Consider the following 24,786-nt stretch of genomic DNA (forward strand, 5'->3'; position numbering starts at 1 on the left):
AAAAAAGAAATAGCCATCTAACATTTTTTGTTAAACTGTGACGGTGAGACTGTGTTGACAGTGGTGAAGTGTCTACTGTAACCCGATCGCACTAGAATGGCATAGCACCTTGTATTAATGTTGTTGTTTTTTACCTTTGCTTGACATCATTACTGATGACATCACATCATTAGGTAATTAGGGCAATTACCTAGGTCACCCACACAGGTGCTCTTTACACTTCATAAAAGTTTCAGCCCGATCGCACTAGTGTCATAGCACCTTGTATTGATATGCATTTTTTTGTACCTTAGCTTGACATCATCACTGGTGACATCACCACTGATGACATCACATCATTAGGTAATTAGGGCAATTACCTAAGGTCACCCACACGGGTGCTCTTTACACTTAATCAAAGTTTAAGCCCGATTGCACTAGAAAGGCCTAACGCCTTGCCTTAATTAATATGCCTTTTTTTGTACCTTGGCTTGCATTAATATACATTTTCTTTGTTTATTGCAGCATAGCAGCTTGCATTAATATTCCTTTTTTGTACCTTGGCTTGCAAACGGCGTTGTCGATCTGATTTAAATGTTTTTGTTTACACTAGTGAACCCGTGGGAATTGCACCCCCCTGGCCCCTGTCTGGAACATGACATCATCACTGATGACATCACTGATGACATCATTACTGATGACATGACATGACATCATTAGGTAATTAGGGCTATTACCTAGGTCACCCACACAGGTGCTCTTTACACTTCATAAAAGTTTCAGCCCGATCGCACTAGAATGTCATAGCACCTTGCATTAATATGCTGTTTTTTTTTGTACCTTGGCTTGACAACATCATCACTGGTGACATCACTGATGACATCACCACTGATGACATTACTGATGACATCGTATGACATCACATAATTAGGTAATTAGGGCAATTACCTAAGGTCACCCACACGGGTGCTCTTTAGACTTAATCAAAGTTTAAGCCCGATTGCACTAGAATGGCATAGTGCCTTGCATTAATTAATATTATATTTTTTGTACCTTGGCTTGCATTAATATGCATTTTCTTTGTTTATTGCAGCATAGCAGCTTGCATTAATATTCCTTTTTTGTACTTTGGCTTGCAAACGGCGTTGTCGATCTGATTTAAATGTTTTTGTTACACTATCCCGTGGGAATTGCACCCCCCTGGGAGTTAGGCCCCTGTCTGGAACATGACATCATCACTGATGACATCACTGATGACATTATTACTGATGACATGACATGACATCATTAGGTAATAAGGACAATTACCTATTAAAAAAGTCCTGTTCGCACAGGTGCACTTTACACTTCTACAAAGTTTCAGCCAGATTGCACGTAGAATGGCGTAGCACCTTGCGATGCATTTTTTTTGTACCTTGGCTAGCATTGATATGCATTTTCTTTATTCATTGCAGCAAAACAGCTTGCATTACTATGTTTTTTTTTACGTTTGCTTGCTCAGTGTCTATCTGATTTAAATGGACCCGTGGGAGTTAGGCCCCTCTGGTCTGGAACATGACATCACTCATGACATTGATGACATCATCACTGATGACATCATATGACATCACATCATTACGTAATTAGGGCAATTACCTAAGGTCACCCACACGGGTGTCGTTTACACTTCAGCTCGACGCATGTAGAATGGCATAACACCTTGCATTTTTTTTGGTAGCTTGGCTTAATAGGCATTTTCTTTGTTCATTACATTACTATGCATTCTCTGTTCACTAAAAGAATGGTGTATATTTATTTTATTTTATTGTTGAAAACATGCTGCTGAAGTGATATTTGAGTTATTGTTCAGCTCCAGTTCTTTTTCAAAGGGAGGGTAAAATAATGGTTTATATTTTTTACTTTAGTTTTCAAAATAAAGTTTTTATATTTGAGATCTTGTTTGTGTGTAATAATATTGATGCATTTATGTTCAAATTAATGTAATTTAAGAACATCTATAGCATGTAGTAAATTAAGTTAAAAAGCTTAAGTTAATACAACAGATTTGTTTTAGTAAAGGTTTGAGTATATTCTATAAAAAGATTAAGTTAATACAACAGATTTGTTTTAGTAAAGGTTTGAGTATATTCTACAAAAAATTTCAATTATATCTACTCAAATTTCTGTACTCAGTATTTCAGTTACATCTACTCAAGTTATTTGGCAATTGTGCTAAAACAAATTGATTAGACATACTTTTAACTATTGGTTACATTTACTCATTATTGAAGGTTTGGTTTACTTGATTTCAAATCTGTCACATCTACTCAATATTTTTGAGTGTAAAAGTGTTACACAATTTAAATTGAGTAACGTGCAGTAATGTTTTTCTGAGTGTATGATGAAAATCAAACACTTTTGAAGAGAGAGCGTATTAAATAAGATTAGAGCTGGGAAGCACAAACTGTTTTTTAATGCATTTTGTTGGTGGTATAAGCACAAGACAGCCAAATCCCCCAATTTCCACCCACCTTCCAGCTCCCTTGGGCTTCCCCCACTCTGGGAAAAAGCTCCGAGCAGGTAGAAGGGGGCGCGGCGCGTCTTAAAGACTTAAGACGTTGTTGTGCTTATTTTTGGTCTACTATTGTAAAATGATAGTAGGCCTATTATCATGAAAAAGTATTTGTAAAAAAAAAAAAATTTTTTTTTTTTTTTTTTTTTTTTTTTTTTAGCCTCTCTGGCGCCCCCAACGGCTCAAGGGCCCTTAGCATTTGCCTAGTTCGCCTAATGGACGGCACGCCACTGGCCGTGCCGCCTCATGACAGAAGGTCCCGGGTACGACCCCCGGTCCATTTTTTTTTTACAGCTGTTGGGGCTTTGGACAGCAATGGATAGAAGGTGAACAAAGACCTGTATTTAAGGTCAGTACTGAGTTGACCCAGATCAGCAACGACCTGCATAATCGGGGCTTTGGACGGTAGTGGATAAAAGGTCACAATGACCTGCATGAGCATAGCCAGCAATGGCTTAAAGGAATGGCAGGGGATAATCAACCACGCCTTTGAATTCAGCTGATTGGTCACAATGAATTTGATTCAGTTTAGACAACACAAGGACTTGATTTTGGCATAGTCAACATCAACAAACTGCATACAGCTTAATCAGAAGCTTTTTAAGATTTCCAGCTTAGCCAAACCATGACTGGTGATGGGAATGATGATGGTTTTGGGCTTAACCAGCAATGCTGTATGGGTTAGCAGTCATCACATGATGAGATTGATTAGCTGAAAATAAACAATATGACACATGGACAGGATCGCTAGGTGGCAAGGCAGACAGAATTCACCCGATGCGGAATTCTTATCAGAATAGCTTCACAACACTTTTCTGCCCTTTCAAGGACAAACTATTTCAAGATTACATGCCAATAATTCATGTGAGTGCAAGCATTATTAGTAGCCATTTGCATGAAAAAGATACAGTGACGGCCGGTGATGATGTCATCAGATAGCGACCATCTTTTTCCCCCAACAAACGCCTGTTTGCTACGGACTGCTCATAGCCCTGCTGGCGCAGCTGAGGCCAGACCATGGGGAAGTCTGGGCAGATTCACTGTGATTGACGGGACCCGGCCTGCAGCACTGATGCAGGAGTGCCATATCATCTCGGACACTCTGGGCAGACCAGAAGATCCATGGGGCAAACTGTTCATTCTGGCGGCAACCCTAGAGCTGAAGTGAAATACTTAATACATGATATATAAAGAAACTGGTTAATAAACAAATAAAATAGTTTCACCACCTTGCAAATGCACCATATACTGCTAGTTGCAACTCGCAGTGATATGTTATGGTTGGCCAACATATAACAGTGGGTTTTGCAGCCTCTTGTTACATGACTACTCAAACTGATGCTCAGACATGCTCCATGAGCCAAGGGTTTTTTGAATAACCCATTGCGTGATTTTTTTTTACCGGCATATCATATGCAGGCATATCACATGATCTCAACAACATGCTGACAGAATTTATGGATGAAATATACAATGTGCGGTGATGACATCACCAGCAGCGACGTGACATCTTTTAACTCACACAACCTCCCGTTTATTTATGGTTTAAGTAAAGACTTGACTGCCCGGTGATAGCAGAGGGATCCGCGCCTGCTGTGCAATTGACCACAAGCGACGTGGAATGGAACGGCCTGTGATGCCTGCTTGGAGAAGAAGCCTGGAGACGCGATGATCGCTGCCCGGTGCAGACGGCGCTGGGCGCCTGAACACCCGTCCGCTGAAAGAATAGAGAGACTGCATGCATGCTGCTTGCTGAACAAAATGTTTGGTCACTGATGAGATGTCGTCTGAAGTCTGTTGTTGACTTGAGACGGATTCCTGGCTGGAGGGAAATGCTTGCTTGAGCCGATTTACTCCATGCATGGAGAGATAATCCTTAGGGAGGAAAGAGATTGACGACGCACAAAACAACCGAAACATGAAAGACGGCGACTACAGCGAAGCCGGTAAGAGCGAAAACAATTGCTTCAGCGATGATGATCAGCAACTGAGAATGACATGGCACATACACAGCACATAGCAAACAGAGTAAAACATGGACCCTGATATACTACGCTGATTAGGTGATTGGGGTCAGCTGGAGAGGAATACCTTGGGCTGATTGGTTATTGCCACATGTGTGGTCAACTGTGAATGGGTGAGGAGACAGCATCAGAGAAAGGGGGCGAGCCTAACAATGAATGGGTTATACATCCTCAAAGAAAGGGGGCGTGCACTGTGATATGACAAACTGGGCATTGGCTGTTAACACATTCACTGCCGCAACACGTTCTGACTCCGAGCACGTAGCATATTTGACGCTTTGTCCCATCCCTTGTGCGTCGCTTGTTACTAACATGGTACCCTTGAGCGACCCATGAAACGACTTGGGCTTTCCAACTAAACTCAATGTAAACCCATAGAAGTCATCTTTGACGCTTATGGCAACTGCTCCCCCATTAGCCTAACTGCTCCCCCATTAGTCAACTGCTCCCCCATTAGGGTCTGGGGGGAGGTTAGGTTTAGGCGTGGGGGGTGGGAGAGGTTAGGTTTAGGGTTAGGGTCTGGGGGAGGTTAGGTTTAGGCATGGGGGGTGGGAGAGGTTAGGTTTAGGGTTAGGGTCTGCGGGAGGTTAGGTTTAGGCGTGGGGGGTGGGGTGGGAGAGGTTAGGTTTAGGGTTAGGGTCTGGGAGAGGTTAGCTCCCCCCCCCCCCCCAGACCCTAATGGGGGAGCAGTTGACTAATGGGGGAGCAGTTAGGCTAATGGGCGAGCAGTTGCCATAAGCGTCAAAGATGACTTCCATGGGTTTACATTGAGTTTAGTTGGAAAGCCCAAGTCGTTTCATGGGTCGCTCAAGGGTACCGTGTTAGTAACAAGCGACGCACAAGGGACGGGACAAAGCGTCAATATGCTACGTGCTCGGAGTGAGAACGGGTTGACTGCCGTCGACGAGTTAACTCGTCAAACAGAAACCAACCGTTGACTGCCGTCGACGAGTTAACTCGTCAAAAAAAATATATATATGGGAGCTATTGAATGTGTATAACCTATTTTACCGACCCATTAAGTGGCGACAGTGCTCTCCAGATTAGAGAAAGTCGAGTAAAAACAGCAGGAAAAAGCGTGAGGAAGCCATTCTCATGAAAATGGTTTGGCGAAAACGCTTTCGCGCTGGGAGCTGGCGCACAACGGTGGGGGATTCCAAAAATAGACTCTGGGTGCAACACCCTTTGAAACACGCAGCAGAAAGCCCAGAATCGCACGCAGCTTCATCCCAGCTCACAACCGAAACCCCAGAAACGAGCGAGCCCGATCCAGACTTGCCCGACGAGCGGCCGCCAGGCAGCACAGACAGGCAGCAGAGACTCGCCTGTGACACACGCTGCAGAGCCACCAGAGACACACCCACGGAGGGAGGAGTTTGCGGGGTGCTGTGGGGGTGCTGTTATATTGGAGGAAATTACTGTTCAGAACTATTGTTTAGATGTCTGATGTCTCACTGATGCCAAAAATAAATGGTTAAAGTGACTGTTCTGCCTGTTCTATCGAATTTCACAAAAATGCATTTATCTCAGCTTTCCTTCTCAGACGCTGAAACCATCAGAACATGATAAAAACTAACTCTTTTAGACAGAGAAAGCACACATTATATTAGTTCTTTTGAGATATTTTGTGTTCACAAAGTCCTAGCAGAAAATAATCCTCGGCTCTTGAAAGATGAGCCAGAATCCTCAAAAAAAAACATTGGCAGAAGCTACCTACTGTATTGGATAAACTGTTGGCAGTGAATGTGTTAAGTAGTCTACATTATTGAAAATAGTCCAAGACATCATTTAATTCAAGGAAAATGACACTGCTGTTTGGAAGTGAATGGAGAGCTTTTCCCCATGATGGCTGTGGCCTATTTCATGCATTGTCTCAATGACGCTGCTACACATTGTTGGCAATGATTCAAAGTAGGTCGAAAATGAGTTTTGTATATATTTTGATAGTTTGAGTGATTTGGTTACTTTCATCTCCGTATAGTACATCATGGTGAATAATTATTTTCATAAAACAAAGGGGAAAGTGTTTATTGTTATGGTTTTGGTAGAATGCCACTGTAGAAAATACAATGTTGTGGCATGGCTAAAGCAATGTTTCTCAGGATTTACTGTTAGACACATAACAGATTAAAAATACTCAGAACTTTTGATCTGAGAGAGCTATTCTCAGTCATTCAAAAAGTTATATATGGGGTAGTTTCTAATTTATGGAAATAAATAAATAAGTAAATAAATAAAATATATAAAAAAATATGAACATGTTCACCATGTGAAGGGTTTTTGAACTTCACAAAAGCATGGACATAGGTTTTTATGGATAATTTAGAAATGCATACTTGTGTAGAAGTAGACACCTGCATAAAATAAATTGCGTAAAAAGCACAGTCAAAAATGTGTACAGCACGATGAATTCTCAGTGCAACACAAATTGCAGTTTATGCACACACGTACAGTAATTGACAGGGAAAATACAGCATTCTGTAGCCCACCAAGGCCCTTGGTGTAGACAGTACAGGCCAGAGGGAAAAGGCGAGAGGGGGAGTACAAGAAATCAGGCTGTTTTCCTGTGATGCTCCACGACTGCTTAAATGAAAATGTGGAGTTTTCCATGGAAAAATAGTTCCAGCATTCTCCTAAACAATTGAAGTGAATGGTGACCAACTTTCAAGACCAAGTTGACTTGCAAAGATGTTATTTTACACCCTGTTTTTAGCAGAAATCTTCACTGTAGCAGTGAGCTGAAAGTCGCATTTTCACTTTCACGTTAAGCTCTTCCTTTTTTCTTCCCCAAGCAAAATAGCAGGCAAGGACAATGCCAGTGCCATTTGCAACCTTTTATCAGACATGTTCTCGATTAGAAGTAGCTATTTTACGAAACCGTTTAAGTGGTGAGCGAGCGTGATGTGAAAATGGCCGGCAAGACAAGTGCTGCTTTGTTTCATGTATCTGGTTTGAATATCCGTCTAGGCCCGAGAGTGTACGCGTTAGTTGACCGTCGGCTGTAGTTTTTTTGCGGTGTGTTCAAGTGCAATGTTTTGGCTCTGACACAGGTGACGTGAGGCAACGCGACAGCCGGCCTTCGTTGCCGCTAGTTCTTTGAAGTTGGGTTGGTGTGTCTTGAGAGAAAAGTTATATAAGTTCAAAATCGCCAAACTTCTCCAAGTCCAATTAATATGCTATAATCTATGTTACAAAGTAATAATTTAAAAACGTTAAAAGCTACTACACCAGCAATCTGATTTAGATGAAACAGGGATAGTGCATTGTGAAAGGTGTGACATGCTTATTTTTCATTTGCTGCTCCAGCATGCTTGCAAAAGACTGTGGCAATGCTATTCATCAGATCAACTGATGAGCATCTGGCTGTGATTCAAACATCAACAAATGGGCTATAGCTTATTAATAACTAAAGCAAATAAGCTGGATAAGTAAATGGATATAAATTAGTAAATTGGTTGTTTACATTATGAAACTGGACATTCTGACTTTTGCGCATATTGAGCAGATATGTATGCAAATGTAAAAATCATCATCATCATCTGGATTAAATGTGAGATTTATGCATTGTGAGATATACAAATCCAAAACCTTTTCAGTCTAATCTGTGTTAACATAAAACGATGAACCCTGATTGTTACCGTTACTGTGTTACGGTTTCCCAAATGAGAATGTCATGGTACCTGTGTGTAGACAGTGTAGCTGAATAGATCAAGCAGCAATCTAGCAGACTATGCAGCTATCTTCAAGGCTAAGTGCAGAGATGTTTTCCTTCTTCCTGTTCTTTATTAGACCTTCACCTCCACAGAATGTCTTCCCCTCTTGCTGCCAGCCTTTATACCTTTTTACCAGCAGAAAAAAAAAACTACTAAATTATTAACATTGAAAAACGCCACGGGGAGGTACGGTGGTGCAGTGGTAAGCACTATCGCCTCACAGCTCGAAGGTCGTGGGTTCGATTCTCACCTGGGGACGAGGTGAACGCTGAAGAATGCGTGCCCGTCCGCATGTCCTCGAGTGCCCACCGCCCGGGTGGGGTCGGCAAAAGGGCCTTTCTGTGTGTAGTTTGCGTGTTCTCCCCGTGCCTCCCGGGGGTTTTCTTCATATAGGAACCCCCTTCACAAAAACATGCAATATCCTGGTTGCTAATGTGGTTCCTCCTCTGATCGTTAAGGGCGCCTGTTCAGAGGGAGGGTAACTGGTTGGAATAGCGTGAACCTCCCACGTACTATGTCCTACCGGTGAAGCTTCCTCTGTCAGGTGAAAAGAAGCAGCTGGCTGACTGCCCATGTCTCGGAGGAAGCATGGAGCCAGTCTCGGCTCTCCCCAGATCGGCAGAGGATGGAGTAGCAACCAGGATTGAGAAATCAAATGAGCACTAATGGGGGATAAAATGGGATAAAAAATCTATATATAAAAAAAAAAACATTGAAAAACGCCTGTCACCCTTAACCAACTCTAATCTGTCTCATCTTGACATACAAACACAATCCACCAAATTAGCTTTGTAAGTACGAAGGAGACCGAGAGCGCACTAATGGTCTCCCTAGACACTCTAATTTGCACTTTTAACCTTTCAAGCTGCTCTAGGCAAGATTTCTTTTAATGTCAAAATCGACTTGTTCTACCAGTGTTAAACACAATGTGAGGCTACAACAGAAGAAAGTATAATACCATCTCCACCCATTCAGATGCTATAGATGCACCGTGTTTGACCAAATTAAAGTCTGGTATCTGTGCAGTCACGGGGTGGGGGCAGAGTCCTGCATCGGGTCGGGGTTCCGCGGGGCCCCGCCGGGTACCCGCAAAAAAATGCGGGGGGCGGGTGTTATTTTGTCTTCATTTTATTTGCGGGCTCGGATCTGGGTAGAATAAACAACATGCGGCCCGGGTCGCGGGTGTTGTATAATAAATGTATTTTTATTTACTTTTTCTATAACGATAATAATTCAGTCAGTGTGTAACTTCATGTTTTGTCTGAGTCTGACGACCTGACGTCTTTGTCACAATCAGTCAGACTCAAGAAAATACTGCAGTTGCAAATCCTGGCGGCTAAGTGGCAGTATTGGCTTGTTTATTGGAGGGGGGGGGGTCAGTGGTCAGGTCGTCACTCAGGGCAGGGCAGGCACAAGAGACAGGTAGGTCACTGACTGACTTCAGTTCAGCATTTCGTTCAGTATCTTAGACCTATGCTAGCTAGCTTGTTGCATTGCATGACAGCTAGCGCCAGCAAGGCTAGCATTTTTCCTTTAGCTGCTGCCTGGCCCTGGCTGGCCTGCTGGCACTGGCACCAGTGACAAAACACCGTCAATGTGCTTAATTGTAAATAACGTTATGCAATGCCTGCCGAGCCCGACTGCACCGACCACCGTTGTTGGCTCTTGTCAGTGACTCGGCCAGAGAAGACCGCTATTCGCTTCCTGTGTTAATTGTGAAACGATCGCAGTTACTTTGGTTATGTTCACTTCAAAGAAATGTATATATGCGGAAGCGGAGCGGGGAGCGGGTCTCATGTCTGCGGGGCGGGGTGGGTTGCAGTACTGACTGATCATATGAGCGGGTTCGCGGAGTGGGGTCGGTACTGCACATCGCAGGGCTGGGCGGAACCGGGTCTTGAAAATCAGACCCGCGCAGGACTCTGGGTGGGGGGTGTTGATGTCTTCTGCACAGAGGAATTGCAGAATCCAACTGCCTCCTAAAGGTGCGTTCACACCGACCTATTAAAGTTTTTCGCTGGCATCGAGTTATCCCAACTCGAGCGAAATTACACTCAAAATAATAATTCATTGCATGAACGTGATTTCATCACGCCACCTATATTCCATCTAAACCAACCATGTACAATTAATCTATCTTGTATATGTACGTTCAATTAATGTTGCCTTTGTTGAATGAATTAATATATGTTTTGTCTGTTATACTAATGGCAGTCTTGTTAACTGAACAAATATAGGTTGCATCTGTCATAATAATATCATCCTTGTTGATTGAGCAAATATAGGTTGTGTCTGTTATACGAACATCAGCCTCGTTGAATGAACGAATATAGGTTGTGTCTGTTATACGAATATCGGCCTCGTTGAATGAATGAATATCGGCCTCATTGAATGAACGAATATCGGCCTCGTTGAATGAACGAATATCAGCCTCGTTGAATGAACGAATATAGGTTGTGTCGGTTATACTAATGTCAGCCTTGTTGAAGTAATTCATATCAATCTTGTCATTTCAATTAAGTGTTTGTTTCTTCACCTTATGTAGCCCCGCCCACTTGACCTGTTTGTGTTACGACTTCCTGTTCAAAATGCAGGCTGTTTTACCTGGTCAAACCAGAGAGCGTCTCTGGTCAACGCTATAGTGACTCACTGGCAGTAGGCTGTGGGGATAATCTCTGCCACAGGAAGTGTAAACACAATCGGTGTGTTTACACTTCGTTAGTTTCTCAAGCCAGAAGACAGTCTGGCTTGAGAAACTAACAGGAGGTATAAACACAATCTGAACCGATTGTGTTTACACTTCCTGTGGCAGAGCTAATCCCTGCAGCCTGCTTGCAGTGAGTCACTAGCTTTGACCAGAGACGCTCTCTGGTTTGACCAGGTAAAACATCCAGCATTTTGAACAGGAAGTCGTAACACAAACAGGTCAAGTGGGCAGGGCTACATGAGGTTAATATACATTTGAATTACCAAAGATCCAAAAACATACATCATGGACAACAAGATGCAAAACAATTTCATATTTATTTAACTTTGTTTCACCCCCAACATTTTTAACATCACAATTTTAGCACATTAGATTCCAGCTCATGGTGTGACAAGCAGTAATAAAGGTCAATTCGTGCAACAATGTTTTACACCTGGCATTAAAGTGTGTTTTGGTGATCAGATTGCAATCTGATAGTGTTTGACCACATCAAAGTACAGGTGTAAATGCACCCAAAACACATTGATTGTGACCTGATTGGCCAAACCACCTCTGGAGATGGTGAGAGACACATTGTGACTACATTGAACACAAGTGTAAATGCAAATGTGTTCTCAATCCACATACAACAGTCACCTGTTTTCCTGCTGCTCTACGCAAAAGAGCTTGCCTGATCTGATCACGATCTGATCGAAATGTGGACACTGGAGACACAAATTGAATAGAAATGTGGACACTGGAGACAAGATACTGTAGCAGGTGTAAATGTAATCAGGTTAATGTGGTCAAGCGCTATACGACTGCAATCTGATCACCAGGTGTAAATGTGGTCAAAACATCTTAAGAACTTCTTAAAACACATTTTTAAAAACGCTATAAAATGTATTTTGAAAGCTCCAAAACATTCTTGGAACATAACAAAAACCAAAACCAGCAAGGAGTTTGTATTACTGCAAAAATGTGAATTTGAAAATAAAAATAAAAATCAGTAGTGAACAATTACTTCAATATTGCTTGATATAGAGACACTGCATGAAATAGGCCATGCCCATCACGGGGGAAAGGCTCCATTCACTCCCACACCAGCGCCATTTTTCTTGAATTAAACATAGCTAAAAGCTGTTGTGTAGTGGTGCACACAACAAATGTAAAATTATTACCAATTAAAGTTTTTGTGTACTCCCGAGCAAAACAAGGAAGCCGTTTAGAAAAATGTGGATCTAGCTGTCAAAGTAAGTTGGAGTGTTATCTTCCATATCTTTGTGTGCAACAAGCGGCATAGGAGAACACCAGGATTGGGAGTTTCAGGAAGCAGAAAGTCAGCAGACAAACGTTGTCTCTATACTACTCTCTCTACTGTACCATACTACTCTCTCTCTACTGTACCATACTACTCTCTCTCTACTGTACCATACTACTCTCTACTGTACCATACTACTCTCTACTGTACCATACTTGTTGGCTCATCCTTGGAGAAAATGATTTCAAGAGGCTGAATCTGCCAGCTGGGATCCCGGACTCCATACAGGCATTGTGTCAAGCAGTAAAGACACGTTTTGCATTGACCAGAGACTTTCGACTCCAGTATCAAGATGCTTCTTTCAACAATGAATTCTTTAACCTGGAAGACATGTCGGAAATAGATGACAGAGCCAATATAAAGGTGGTCTACTCACAAACAGAAGATGATCCAGTGACACTTATACCTCAAGCTGCCTCAAGCCCAGCAGATTCCTCCTTGGTTGACACGGAGCCCTCCACATCTTCTGGTTCATCTACAAGGCAATCACCTTCTGGTTCATCTAAAAGGCAGTTGCCTTGGCCAAGTATCTTTCCGATCCCTTGCTTCAGCTATGATGCTGAACTGATGATTGAAACAGGTAATGCAGAGTACAGGGCTAGTGGAACTCTTCTAACAATAACACCGAAGCTGTTAAGCCAAATCTTGGGAAGACTGGCAGACGAAGTTTATAAATACAAAGCATACCCAGAAAGTCACAACATGGATTTGGTTGCACAAGCCCTTGTGAATAAACATCCTTGTCTGAAAAAGAAGGGATCTGTTGGTGGCTATGCCGCATGGACTATTAGGCTCAAGACGAAAATGGCCAACTACAGAGTAATGATGAGAGGCCTGGGATGTGAGGAGGTGAAGATAAATTCACTAAAGAACAAGACAAGACATATCTCAGGCAGCGAAGAATGTGAAAAAGCCCAGAAGAAGAGAAGTCGATTATTGTCCAGGACATCATTCTCGAGAAACCACTGAGAGTCTGGAAGAGGAGAGAATTGCTCTGCTTTCAGAGGTTAAGAAGAGAAACAATGACCACATAGTGACACAGAAAATGGACAAGACTTTCTCATACAGAAGGCAAGAAGTTCTTCAAGAAAAGCCCATGGCAGAAGAGTTCAAACGCAGATGGCCAGCCCTGTTCACTGAGAAAGAGGTGCATGTTTGTGTTGAGTTTTTAATGTCTGGAGATTTAGTGGGGATGAGATGGCCTTTTCCTCCCCACTTCTTTACGGTTTTTTGAAAACCATCAACAATTGTCCATGTAGTAAATGTGGATGTGCACAAGCACTCCTGTGCTCCACCCACACAAAAATGTAGGAGACTTCAAGTTTCATTTGGACAATTTAGTGGGGATATATAGTAAATGTATAGTAATAGAGTAGTAAAACAATTTTAAGTATCAGTCCATTGAGGCAACTATATCAAACAGTTGCATTATCCCGTGGGTGGAGAAGTGACTATACCATATAGTAAATGTATAGTAATAGAGTAGTAAAACAATTTTAAGTCTCAGAAAAGAAAAAAAATCTCCATTGCAGGGATATTGGACAAATATCAGGCTCCTGTCTTCTTCAAGCTCATTCACTGGAGAAGCTTGTTCTTGAGGAATTGTGCCTTGGGCGACAACTTATCCCCATTCAGATTTAGAAGAATTTTCTGCAGGACTTCAAAGGTGCATTTGAGCAATGGTGGGTATTCTAGGTCCAAAGAGTATATCAGACCAAACGGAGCACACGCCATCGCAGTGCTTCCCAAACCACTCAGGACCTTCACACCTTCAATGAGGACACCGATGTCCTCTGCGTCATCACCAGGCTCTGCACCCTCCTTCTGGATGACATAGACTCCCCACACAGTAAGCTGCATGGCTCTCTCGGCCTCAGTGTCTGTGACCTATGGAGTAAAATATAACATTTTCTAAGTCTAGCAAAGTTAAAAGGCACTAAATACGATATTCAGCACCACTAGATGTCAGCAAACCAAACTATATCTAGTGTCGTGCATGAATGTGCTAAAAGAGCGCCATATATTGAACGAGCTCATATCAAATTATTTAATATTATTCAAATTAAATCTATTATTTTAGTGAATGTGTGAAGGGAGTGCAGTTTGATGTTTGCACCTAATGAACATGGCAGTGAGCATTAACTCCAGCGAGAGTTAACGGCCATTGTGTCTACATGCATGTGGTAATTTACATAAGAAAAAAGTTATGCTGTCATTTCACTGCACTGCTTCCCTTCTTAGCTCATCTACCATGGGCGGGGCTCAGATACGCAAGCAGACCATGACACCAGACAGGCGTGTGGACTTGAGCCTGTTTTGGGCAGTTAACTTACTCAGTCGCAACGGAAACACCACAATTTACCTTCAGAATAAGATATTACAATTCTCAACTTTAGAGGGGGAAAAAGGGTATTTCAATGATCAAAACAGCAAAAAATACTGATGTTAAGATTACATATGAAGTGAAACTGTGGCTCTAAAGCAGCGTTTCTCAACTGGTGGGTCGCGGGGCCGTTTTGATTGGGTCGCGGACATTGGCAAAAAAAAAAAAAAAAAAATCATATTTAATTCGAGTTAAATTCAGATTATTGAAACTGGATTAGCCTGACCAGTTTTACTTGTTTAACAAGCTGAAGCATATGCTCTGCCTGTAATTCAAGAGAAGTCTGCCTTTTCATTTCATATTTAATTTTAGTTCAATTCAGATGATTGAAACTGGATTAGCATGGCCCCAGTTTAATTAAAAGTTATGACCAGTTTAACTAAAAAGCATATGCCTGTGATTCCTTTTTATGTCATATTAGTTAAATTCAGACTATTGAAACTGGATTAGCATGACCAGGTTAACTTGTTTTATTATTATTATGAACTTGTTTAAAAACATATAGGCATGTAATTCAAGATAAATCTGCCTTTTATTTCATATTTCATACAGTTCAAATAAGACTTTCTGAGCATGACCAGTTTGACTAGTTTAAATTTAAAAACATATAGGCCTGTAATTCAAGTCTGCCTTATTTCAATTGGTTTTTAGCCCTTGCACTTCTGTTGCACTTTTTTGTTCATTTGAGGTTTATAACAGTGCATGAAGGCATTGTGTATTAAATTAATGCACTATTTTTTGTGCAATAAATTTGAGTGGTTTAAAAAGAAATCTGAAATTTGGGTCGCGACTTCATGACAAGGAAAATAGTGGGTCCTGAGGCTACACCAGTTGAGAACCACTGCTCTAAAGCATTCCTCAAAATTATTAAAGGGGCAGCTCACCCTAAAATCCAAAATTAAATTTTTACTCTTACAAGTAGTGCTATTTATCAATCTGCATGGTTTTGTGTTAGTTGCCTGGATTTGGGACATATCGCCCCTAGAGATTTCTGCCTTTTCTCCAATACAATGGAACTGGATGGTCCTCGGCTTGTGGTGCTCAAAACATTAAAAGCATATATTTATAAAACTCAACAGCAATGTCTTTTTCCAGATATAATGACCCAGTTACCCAAGATAATCCACATACCTAGTTGTGAGCAGTTTCATGTAGGAACTAGTAGCTAGTGGGTGTAGTTCGGTCAAAAGAAAATACATCCTACATGAAACTGCTCACGTTTGTGGATTATCTTGAATAACCGGGCCATGCTTTCTGGAAAGAGTCATTGCTGTAGAGTTCAAATCTATGTTTTTATCGCTTCGACCACCACAAGCAGAGTGCCGTCCAGTTCCATTGTATTGAACAGAAGGCAGAAATCTCTAGGGCTGATACCTCCAAAAAACAGGCAACACAAAACGATCTAGATAGATAAATAGCATGGCAGGTGAAAAGGAAAAATATGTATTTTGGATTTTAGGGTGAGCTGTCCATTTAAGGTTAACGTAACAAGTTTTATTTTGAAAGCCCTTTACATTCTGGCTGACTTGATGCTTATGCACTAACAATGTGTTTCATAGACTATGATTAGTTTGTGTGATGTTGCTGCTGCTCTAGTGCGACATCTAGTGGGCTGAGAAAATCTGTTGTCTCAAATTACCTCAATGACTATTTGACGGATCGTTTTTTTTATACTGTACAACTTTTATAAAAACAATATCACACGAGAGTGCTGTGATCCAGTCAAATATAATCACACCCGTGATTACAGTACAACAGCACTCCCTCATGTGATATTGCTTAACCATCAACTATCACCTGAAGCTCAATATCCGCAAAATTAATGAGCCCGTCCTGGTTGTCCACCAAAAGCAGCCGCCTCCCGCGGAAATGGCTTGGCGATTTTACAGTCAGAAACGAACGAGCCTCATTCTCATACTGTAGGCGGGGACGCTTCGCGCTGCTGCGGTGGGGGGTTCCAGAAATGGACTGGGTGAGCAGCATAAAGCCTAGAGTCGCACGGGGCTTCATCGGGGCTATCAAACCCAAGAGACAGTGAGACCTATCCACACTCGCTGCCAGGGAGAGAGGCTGCTCTAACTCGCTGCTCAAACTCCCAGCAGCAGAGCACTCCGCAGCACAGACGGAGGGAGGAGTTTGGAGACACACACACACTCTCTCTCTCTCTCTCTCTCTCAGAGAGAGAGAGAGAGAGAGAGAGAGAGAGAGAGAGAGGAGAGAGAGAGAGAGAGAGAGAGAGAGAGAGAGAGAGAGAGAGAGAGAGAGCGCACAGAGTGGGAGACAAGGGCACCCATAATCACAGGCACGTGAGGTGGTTCTAAAAATCCATTTATCTCCAAACTCTCTGAAAATCTCTGAAACCATGCTGTACTCAACGGCTAATATCTACATAACTACTAACTCTGCAAACTAACTCTTTTAGACAGAGAAAGCACACATTCTATTAGTTATTTTTAGATGATTGGTGTTCACGAATTCTTAACAGAAAATAATCCTCGGCTCTTGTAAAATGAGCCAGAATCCTCAAAAAAAAACCTGGCACAACTTACCTACAGGATTGAAAAAATGGCTGGCACTCAATGTGTTAAATAGTTTTGGTGTCTGCAAAAGTTAGTAACAGCACGTCCACCATTGTTGGATAATGACCAAGATCGTTTTTCAGCTAATGTGGTAAGCAAAACATGTCACAGTGAAGTTGACCTGAAACATCATCATATAAAACATAATTTCATCCTATTACAGATTTGTGTGAAATAAAGTATGTGTTGATCCCCCAGAGGGGAAATTGACCACCACAATCTAATAAATTCATCCTTTAGTCCAAGGGTACGGTACATTTGTGCCAAATCTAATGAAATTCCGTGCAGGCGTTCCTGAGATATCGCGTTAATGAATGGGACAGATGTGAGGTCACAGTGACCTTGACCTTTGACCACCAAAATCAAATCATTGGTTCAATACATTTGTAGAAATTCTGTCAAAGCGTTCCTGAGATATCACGAGAATGGGCGTATAGTCCGTCTCTGGCGGGCATATGATGCAGACCTGCAAACTAGGGCATTCACGACTAGTGAATTTTACTAGTCGACTAGTCGTCCCTAGTCGATTAGTCGTTTTTTAATTTTTTTTAATATATATATATTTTTTTAATCTTTAAGAAAGAACATGAGGTATTTACACGACATACATGGACTATCATATCCCTGACACGCCTAGCCTAGGGGTACGTGGAAGTACTACAGGGGGTACTTGATCGAAAGGGCAAAATAAAGAAAATGTGAAGAAATCATGAAAATGAAATGTTAAAATGAATCTGCTCAGGAGGCATTAATTGCAACTCTTTTGTAAAGTTACATTTGTCAAAAGGTGGCTTATCATTCATTCATTGCATCATATGCTATAGTTTTCTCTTGCAGTTTTCTAAGCAAAATGATGTAGTTGTGTAAAGGGGTTACTTGGATTCAGAAATCAGGGAAAGGGGGTAATGAAGCCAAAAGAGGTTTGAGAATCACTGAAATGCTTGACCAACCAAAAGCACCCTGGTTTTGTGTGTATGTATGCGTGTGTCTGAGTGTGTGTGAGGGTCTTCTGCTTCATGTACCTGCAATAAGTTGATGGAGGACAGGAATTCTCGGCTCTGTATGATGTTCTCTAGGCGCTCTAGTTCATATGGAGACAGTACGCCACATCCATTCTAGTAAAGAGAAAACTGACTTATTTGACACGTACACATACATTTCATAACACATGAAATGCTTTTTATCTGGAGTCACATTAGCATTGACAGGCAGGTTTCTACAGGATGAGGATACAGACATATTATGAATGAAATTCCTCATTTTATGCTATTTTTAGCTGTTGTATCATGTTTTAAAAATGTATCATGGTCTTAAAACAAAGTTATGAATTCTGTTGGCAATTCCCCCCCCAAAATCCAGCCTCTGTGGGACTTCTGTATGTGCTCTGTCTCTGCCCTCATTAACTAGGGCGGGACCTCTAATAAAATGATTTGTTAGGATAGATCAATCTTTGATGGAGTTTATTGTTTTCTGGACATTTTTCCATTCTACACAGCTATGCTACAGACAACAAGGTTTGGTCTTCTGCATTCGGTTGGCGGGGCAGCGATGTAAGCGGGCAAATTAAATTAGTTACTTTGTGACATCAGTTACGGAAGTCTAAACGGCTCGTTTGGAGGACTTTTTTCCTTACATGGATGGTGTGGATTTATCTGGGCATCATTTGTTTTGAGACTTCCATGATGCTTATATTAGCCTATTTCACATGCCACCCAAATCAGCCATCTTCTGTCTAAAGGCAGGAACTAAAACAGGTGCAAGCAAGACCTTGATTAGTGCCGCGCAACTCGACTATGGTCCAATCCCGGGGGGGGGGCTCCAATCAATCTCTTGCTTGCACCCATTGTAGTTCCTGCCTTTAGAAACAAAATGGCTGATTTGATTGGCATGTGAAATAGGCATATAGCACACCCAGGTCCTTTATAATAAAAAAGGCAAGGAAAATCCTGTTTTACACAAAATGGAACATTTAACAAAAATGACTTTGCTACTTCTTAAATGACATGACAAATTAACCTGGGTTGTAAAACTTACAGAGGCACGTGCCACACCAGCGTTTTCAACATCAGAGGAGTCCTCTTTGACCTTGCGCAGCAACTAAATGAAATATCCAAAACAGAAATGTCAATTATGTTATACCCACTGCTTTTACATGAACTAGATGAAGTAGGGCTGGGCGATATATCGAATATATTCGATGTATCTCGGCTTGTGCCACGTGAGATGTAGTAAATGACTATATTGTGAATATTAGAGTATAATTGGCACGCAATGTTTATAACTTAAACCGCCGGCATGACTCGCTTCACATTTCCTCTTGTCAGCTCTCCCTCTCACACTCGGACAAACAGGAAGGGAGGGCCCATGCATAGGGTTAGTCAAACGCATCAAACCTCGTCACAGACACTCGCCCGCGCTACGCGACGTCACAGACACTCGACCAGAAGAGACGCCATCAAGGCAGCTGTTCTATTATTTGCCTTTACCCACTTAACATTATTCATTATATCATTATTCACTGATGATTTTTTATCAAAAATCTTATTGTGTAAATATATTTTGTAAGAGTCCATATCGCCCGGCCCAATTTACAATTGAAAATCTATCCCACTTTGTAGAAAATACCAAGATATATCATATTTCGTCATTCAGCCTAAAAATACTGAGATATGATTTTTGGTCCATATTGCCCAGCCCTACTCAAGATCTTTGTTGTCGTCAGTGTTGGGGCTAGTAACGTATTTCTAGGGGTGGGGGGGTTATTTCCATAGGAATCTCAAGTCCAAAACGTAAGTTCAGACTGACCAACACTCATTATGCAGCCACCACCGGGTGGATCAATTCCTGGTACATTACGATAATAGACACTAATATGACAAAAATATGAACTTACCATGTGAGGAGGTGCAGAGGGGACACTGCTGTAAAAAATAAAAGAAAATTGTGAAGCATTCGGTGAAGTTCTCCTTTAACAGGGTTCAGAAAATGAAATTGCAAGTACTTTTAGCCTATGGCTAAATCTGTTACAAAGCATCTCTTCCCCTATGGGGTTTAATGGTTTTTTGGGATATGTCCCTGCCAAATAAACTAATAAAATAAAATAAATAAAACATCAAAATGTTATCCATGGACAAGGACTTTATAGCCTATAGGTCTGGAGCCCAGACCTTCGAAGCCATGCCCACTTGTGGATTTGGCTGTTCTTGAGTAGATGATAAAATTAGTTTGAGTTGACTCAGTTTGAATATCAGTTTACACACAGAGCCCGTTTTTTTTTTATCCGCCATCCGAAAAATAAATCATCATGCCCTTGGCACGATGGACGATGGCATCGACCATCGTGATTGGCCGACCCCCCATCGACCTCTGTGTCTTCTACATCGGATCATTGTGATTAATTATCTGTTCGAATTAAATTTGTGCCGTTTTAATAATAAAACATACCAAGTCAACTTACCGGGACGCGCCGGCAGCATTAAACGAACGCCCCCAGTTCAGACTCAGAGAAGCTTCCCCTCCCCCCCTCCGCTCTACTGCTTCTCTGCACTGGGAGCGCTTGTTTAATGTCGCCGGGGCGTCCCCCGTGCATGAGAAGTCAGTTATTTTGTTGTGAAAACTTTTAAGAGAAAGAAGAAACTTCACGTTCTTTCCTGTTTTCAACCCACAGTGAGTACAAGTCTTCAAATGTGAATTTAACTCGCCTGTTTCCAAAGTGAAAGTTGATTGATACAGCACTCGCAATATTGAACGGTGCAGGCTAACGTTGACGTTACAGTCAGATCCTGACCAACAACGTGTGTGTGAATGTAACCTGGTCACAGGGCTCGATAGTAGGCCTACCTTCACTTCAACTGTGTTGCGTTGTGGCCGGGGAGAGAGAGGGGCCAGTACGGTGAAGCTGGAGTGGACTCCAGCCGAGCGGGACTCAGCAACGTACCCTGCCCCTCCGTGGCTTATTTCTAGGGGGGGGGGGGGGGGGTTTATTTCCATTCAATTCAGACTGACCAACACTCATTACGCAGCCACCGGGTGGATCAATTCCTGGGACATTATGATAATAAACACTAATATGACCAAAATATGAACTTACCATGTGAGGAGGTGCAGAGGGGAATGTAACGTGGACACAGGGCTCGATAGTAGGCCTACCTTCACTTCACCAAGCCGGCTGTGTTGCGCTGTGGAAGGGGAGAGAGAGGGGCCGGTGAGGTGAAGCGAGCCGCTCAGACTGGAGTGGATTCCAGCCGAGCAGGACTCGGCAACGTACCCTGCCCCTCCGCGGCTTATTTCTAGGGGAGGGGGGGGGGGGGGGGGGGGGGGGGTATTTCCATAGGAACCTCAAGCCCAAAACGTAAATTCACTTTTTTAACCTGCACAACACACTTTAAATATTTTTTATTCCTGCTAAATTGTCAAGTAAACAGACTGACCAACACTCATTATGCAGCCACCACCGGGTGGATCAATTCCTGGTACATTACGATAATAGACACTAATATGACAAAAATATGAACTTACCATGTGAGGAGGTGCAGAGGGGACACTGCTGTAAAAAAGAAAAGAAAATTGTGAAGCATTCGGTGAAGTTCTCCTTTAACAGGGTTCAGAAAATGAAATTGCAAGTACTTTTAGCCTATGGCTAAATCTGTTACAAAGCATCTCTTCCCCTATGGGGTTTAATGGTTTTTTGGGATATGTCCCTGCCAAATAAACTAATAAAATAAAATAAATAAAACATCAAAATGTTATCCATGGACAAGGAATTTATAGCCTATAGGTCTGGAGCCCAGACCTTCGAAGCCATGCCCACTTGTGGATTTGGCTGTTCTTGAGTAGATGATAAAATTAGTTTGAGTTGACTCAGTTTGAATATCAGTTTACACACAGAGCCCTTTTTTTTTTTATCCGCCATCCGAAAAATAAATCATTGAGTATGCATAGTGCTATGGGTGTCCACAGGTATAAACAGTTAAATTTAATACTTTTTAAATATTTTTTTAATTTTTTTAATTAAATTGAACACCAAACGTTATTTTGAATTTTTGTCTCTAAATTCAAGCACTTCAAACACCTTGGCAGAACTCTGCTTTAAGTGTGACACAGTGTTGTGTAAGCTCACACTTCACCAGAGCTAGCTCAAAGTTCAGCTCATGCAGATTAAAATGTTCACATTCATAGCTTTGTCCCAAAAAATGAGCCGCTCAGTTCATTTCAAGCTCACTTCTTATTTACCCAGTGAAAAGGCACATTACTGAAAATGTAACAATAGATTTTTTACATGCAATAGCTTTTTAAACACATCTTTATTTTAAAAGATGAATGTAATTCAGGGGCTTTTAGCCCAAGCTTCAACAAGAGCAAACATATTTTATCTTGCTCTCAAATCAAACATATAGGCCTACAATTAAAAATACAATAGCTTTTTCAACACATAGCCTATTCACTCCCCTCCCAGTCCAGTTAATCACAGGCAGCTGTTTCTATAAATTATAGATACTATAGATCTATAATTCTTGTATTGTATCTTATATGGTAAGCTATAGCTTGTATTGCATCTTGTAATTCCTAGCCTATATTATGATTCTATATTATAGCCTACATTCATCTACAGTGGAATCCACTTATAGCGATGAGTATTAGGCTACTATAAAGACCTATACCTTCCTTGAAAAAAAAAGTACCTCCACAGATAAATGTGGGCTTATTTAACATTAATCCCCCCCCCCCCCCCGCGTGTGGGCTGATTTAACGTTAATCCCCCCCCCCGCGCATGTGGGTTCATTTAACGTTGATTCCCCCGCGTGCATCGTGCCACCACCAACTCAGCTTAAATAGGGTATTTCCAAAGGTTGCTGCTCTGCCTACCTTAGGGTAACTGTTACCACGAATTATTTACAGTTAGAAAGTAGTTAGAGCCACTTGAAATAATAAATAAATTCGCCATTATGTATTCAAAAGGGAAAGCTGGTGTGTGTCGGAAAATGGCGGAAAATGTCTGAAAATGGCTGCATGACATTGCAAAAGGTTCACGGTAAAATAGCAAAATACGTAGCTGAACATCCATTAGATGAACATCCAGACCACCGGGAGATTTTCATGGTGTCAACAGCAATTATCTTCAGGTTATTAGAGTCACATCGACAGATATAAAGGGTGGAATTGATCAAGCTAGAGAGTAGCGTTAAATCTACCGTTTTTCAAACAGACCTTGGTGCCGCTAGGCCCGGTGCGGTTTAAATAGCATTGGGAGGCAATGTAAAGCCATGTAATCAAGTAAAAAAACGTACAACATGTTTTAAATTATTAATATATGAGCAAATGCAACATTACTTACCTTCCACTGCTAGCAAATTTTGTAATCCGTTTTCGTTTGTAATGGAGCCCTGTGTTTGGTCTGACTCCTGCCTTCCGCTTTCGCGCTGCAAAGGCTATGCCAACGTGGCACTTCCCAGAATGCACTACCAACATTGCACTGCGCACCAACGTGATGACGCACCATTTTACCAACTCCGCCCCCTTTTGAAATACATATTGCTTTGATAAGCTTGTTTCCATTAGATTGATAAGAGCAGTGTTAATCCACAGGAATTTTCTTAGAATCATGTTCAACAAATGAGAATAAACCATATTATAAATATAAACATGATGAATTCATATAATGCTAAGATATTTCAACTTTGCTGATCAAATTGATGCCCTGTTTTAATATTTTGAGTGTAGGCTGGCAAAAGTCGCTTGCTGCTCAATGCTGATTGGCTGCCGTGTGAGTCAAGGATCACACTGGCTTGGAACAAACCGCTGGTTTATTAGTGTGGCAACAAATTGCATTGACAGACTGACAGCTGACATGAAGTGAAGTCTGTACTACCGGTATAGATACGCAAGCTCGCGTTAGGAGCACGCTGATAGGCTTAGTTTGTAAACAACTACGGTGGCTCGTAGTGGACAAACATCATGACATTGCGTTTTCATCCTGTCTAACGTTAGCCAGATGTCCATCAATTCTTGTGCCTGTTGACGAGCGATTTAAACACAGCGACAGAGCGATTCCAAAGGGTTGAATCGAGCGACAGAGAGAAAAATAAATATCCTGGTGTAAACAAAGCTTAAACAGTAGTGAGTGGGCACTCTGTGGACTCAACAGTAGTTCTCTCTCGTCTCTTTGCTATGAAGCATCACAGACTGGCCGGGTGGTGACATGTTACATGATTTCTGTCAAGTTTATATTTTTCAGTCTCTTCCACATACCACTTACTTGCCATCTGAGGCTGCCCACATGCAAAGTATAAGATGCAGAATTTTTCATAGGCTTAATTGTTTGACATGATGACTGATTCAGGTTCATCGCACATCTGTAAAAAGTCCATATGATGATATGACCATTTGTTATAGGTGAGAATATCACCCACGTTTGTTTTTTGTCTCCAAACAGCATGGCATGAGCTGACCAATCAGAGGAGGCGCTACTGCAGCAGCCAGGACACATGCCCTTAATCTGACTTCCCACCCGCAGACACAGACAATTGTGCCTGTATGGGCGCCCAACCAAG

Source organism: Poromitra crassiceps (genome assembly GCF_964638095.1).
Source record: "Poromitra crassiceps genome assembly, chromosome: 2".
In the NCBI taxonomy this organism is placed as follows: Eukaryota; Metazoa; Chordata; class Actinopteri; order Beryciformes; family Melamphaidae; genus Poromitra; species Poromitra crassiceps.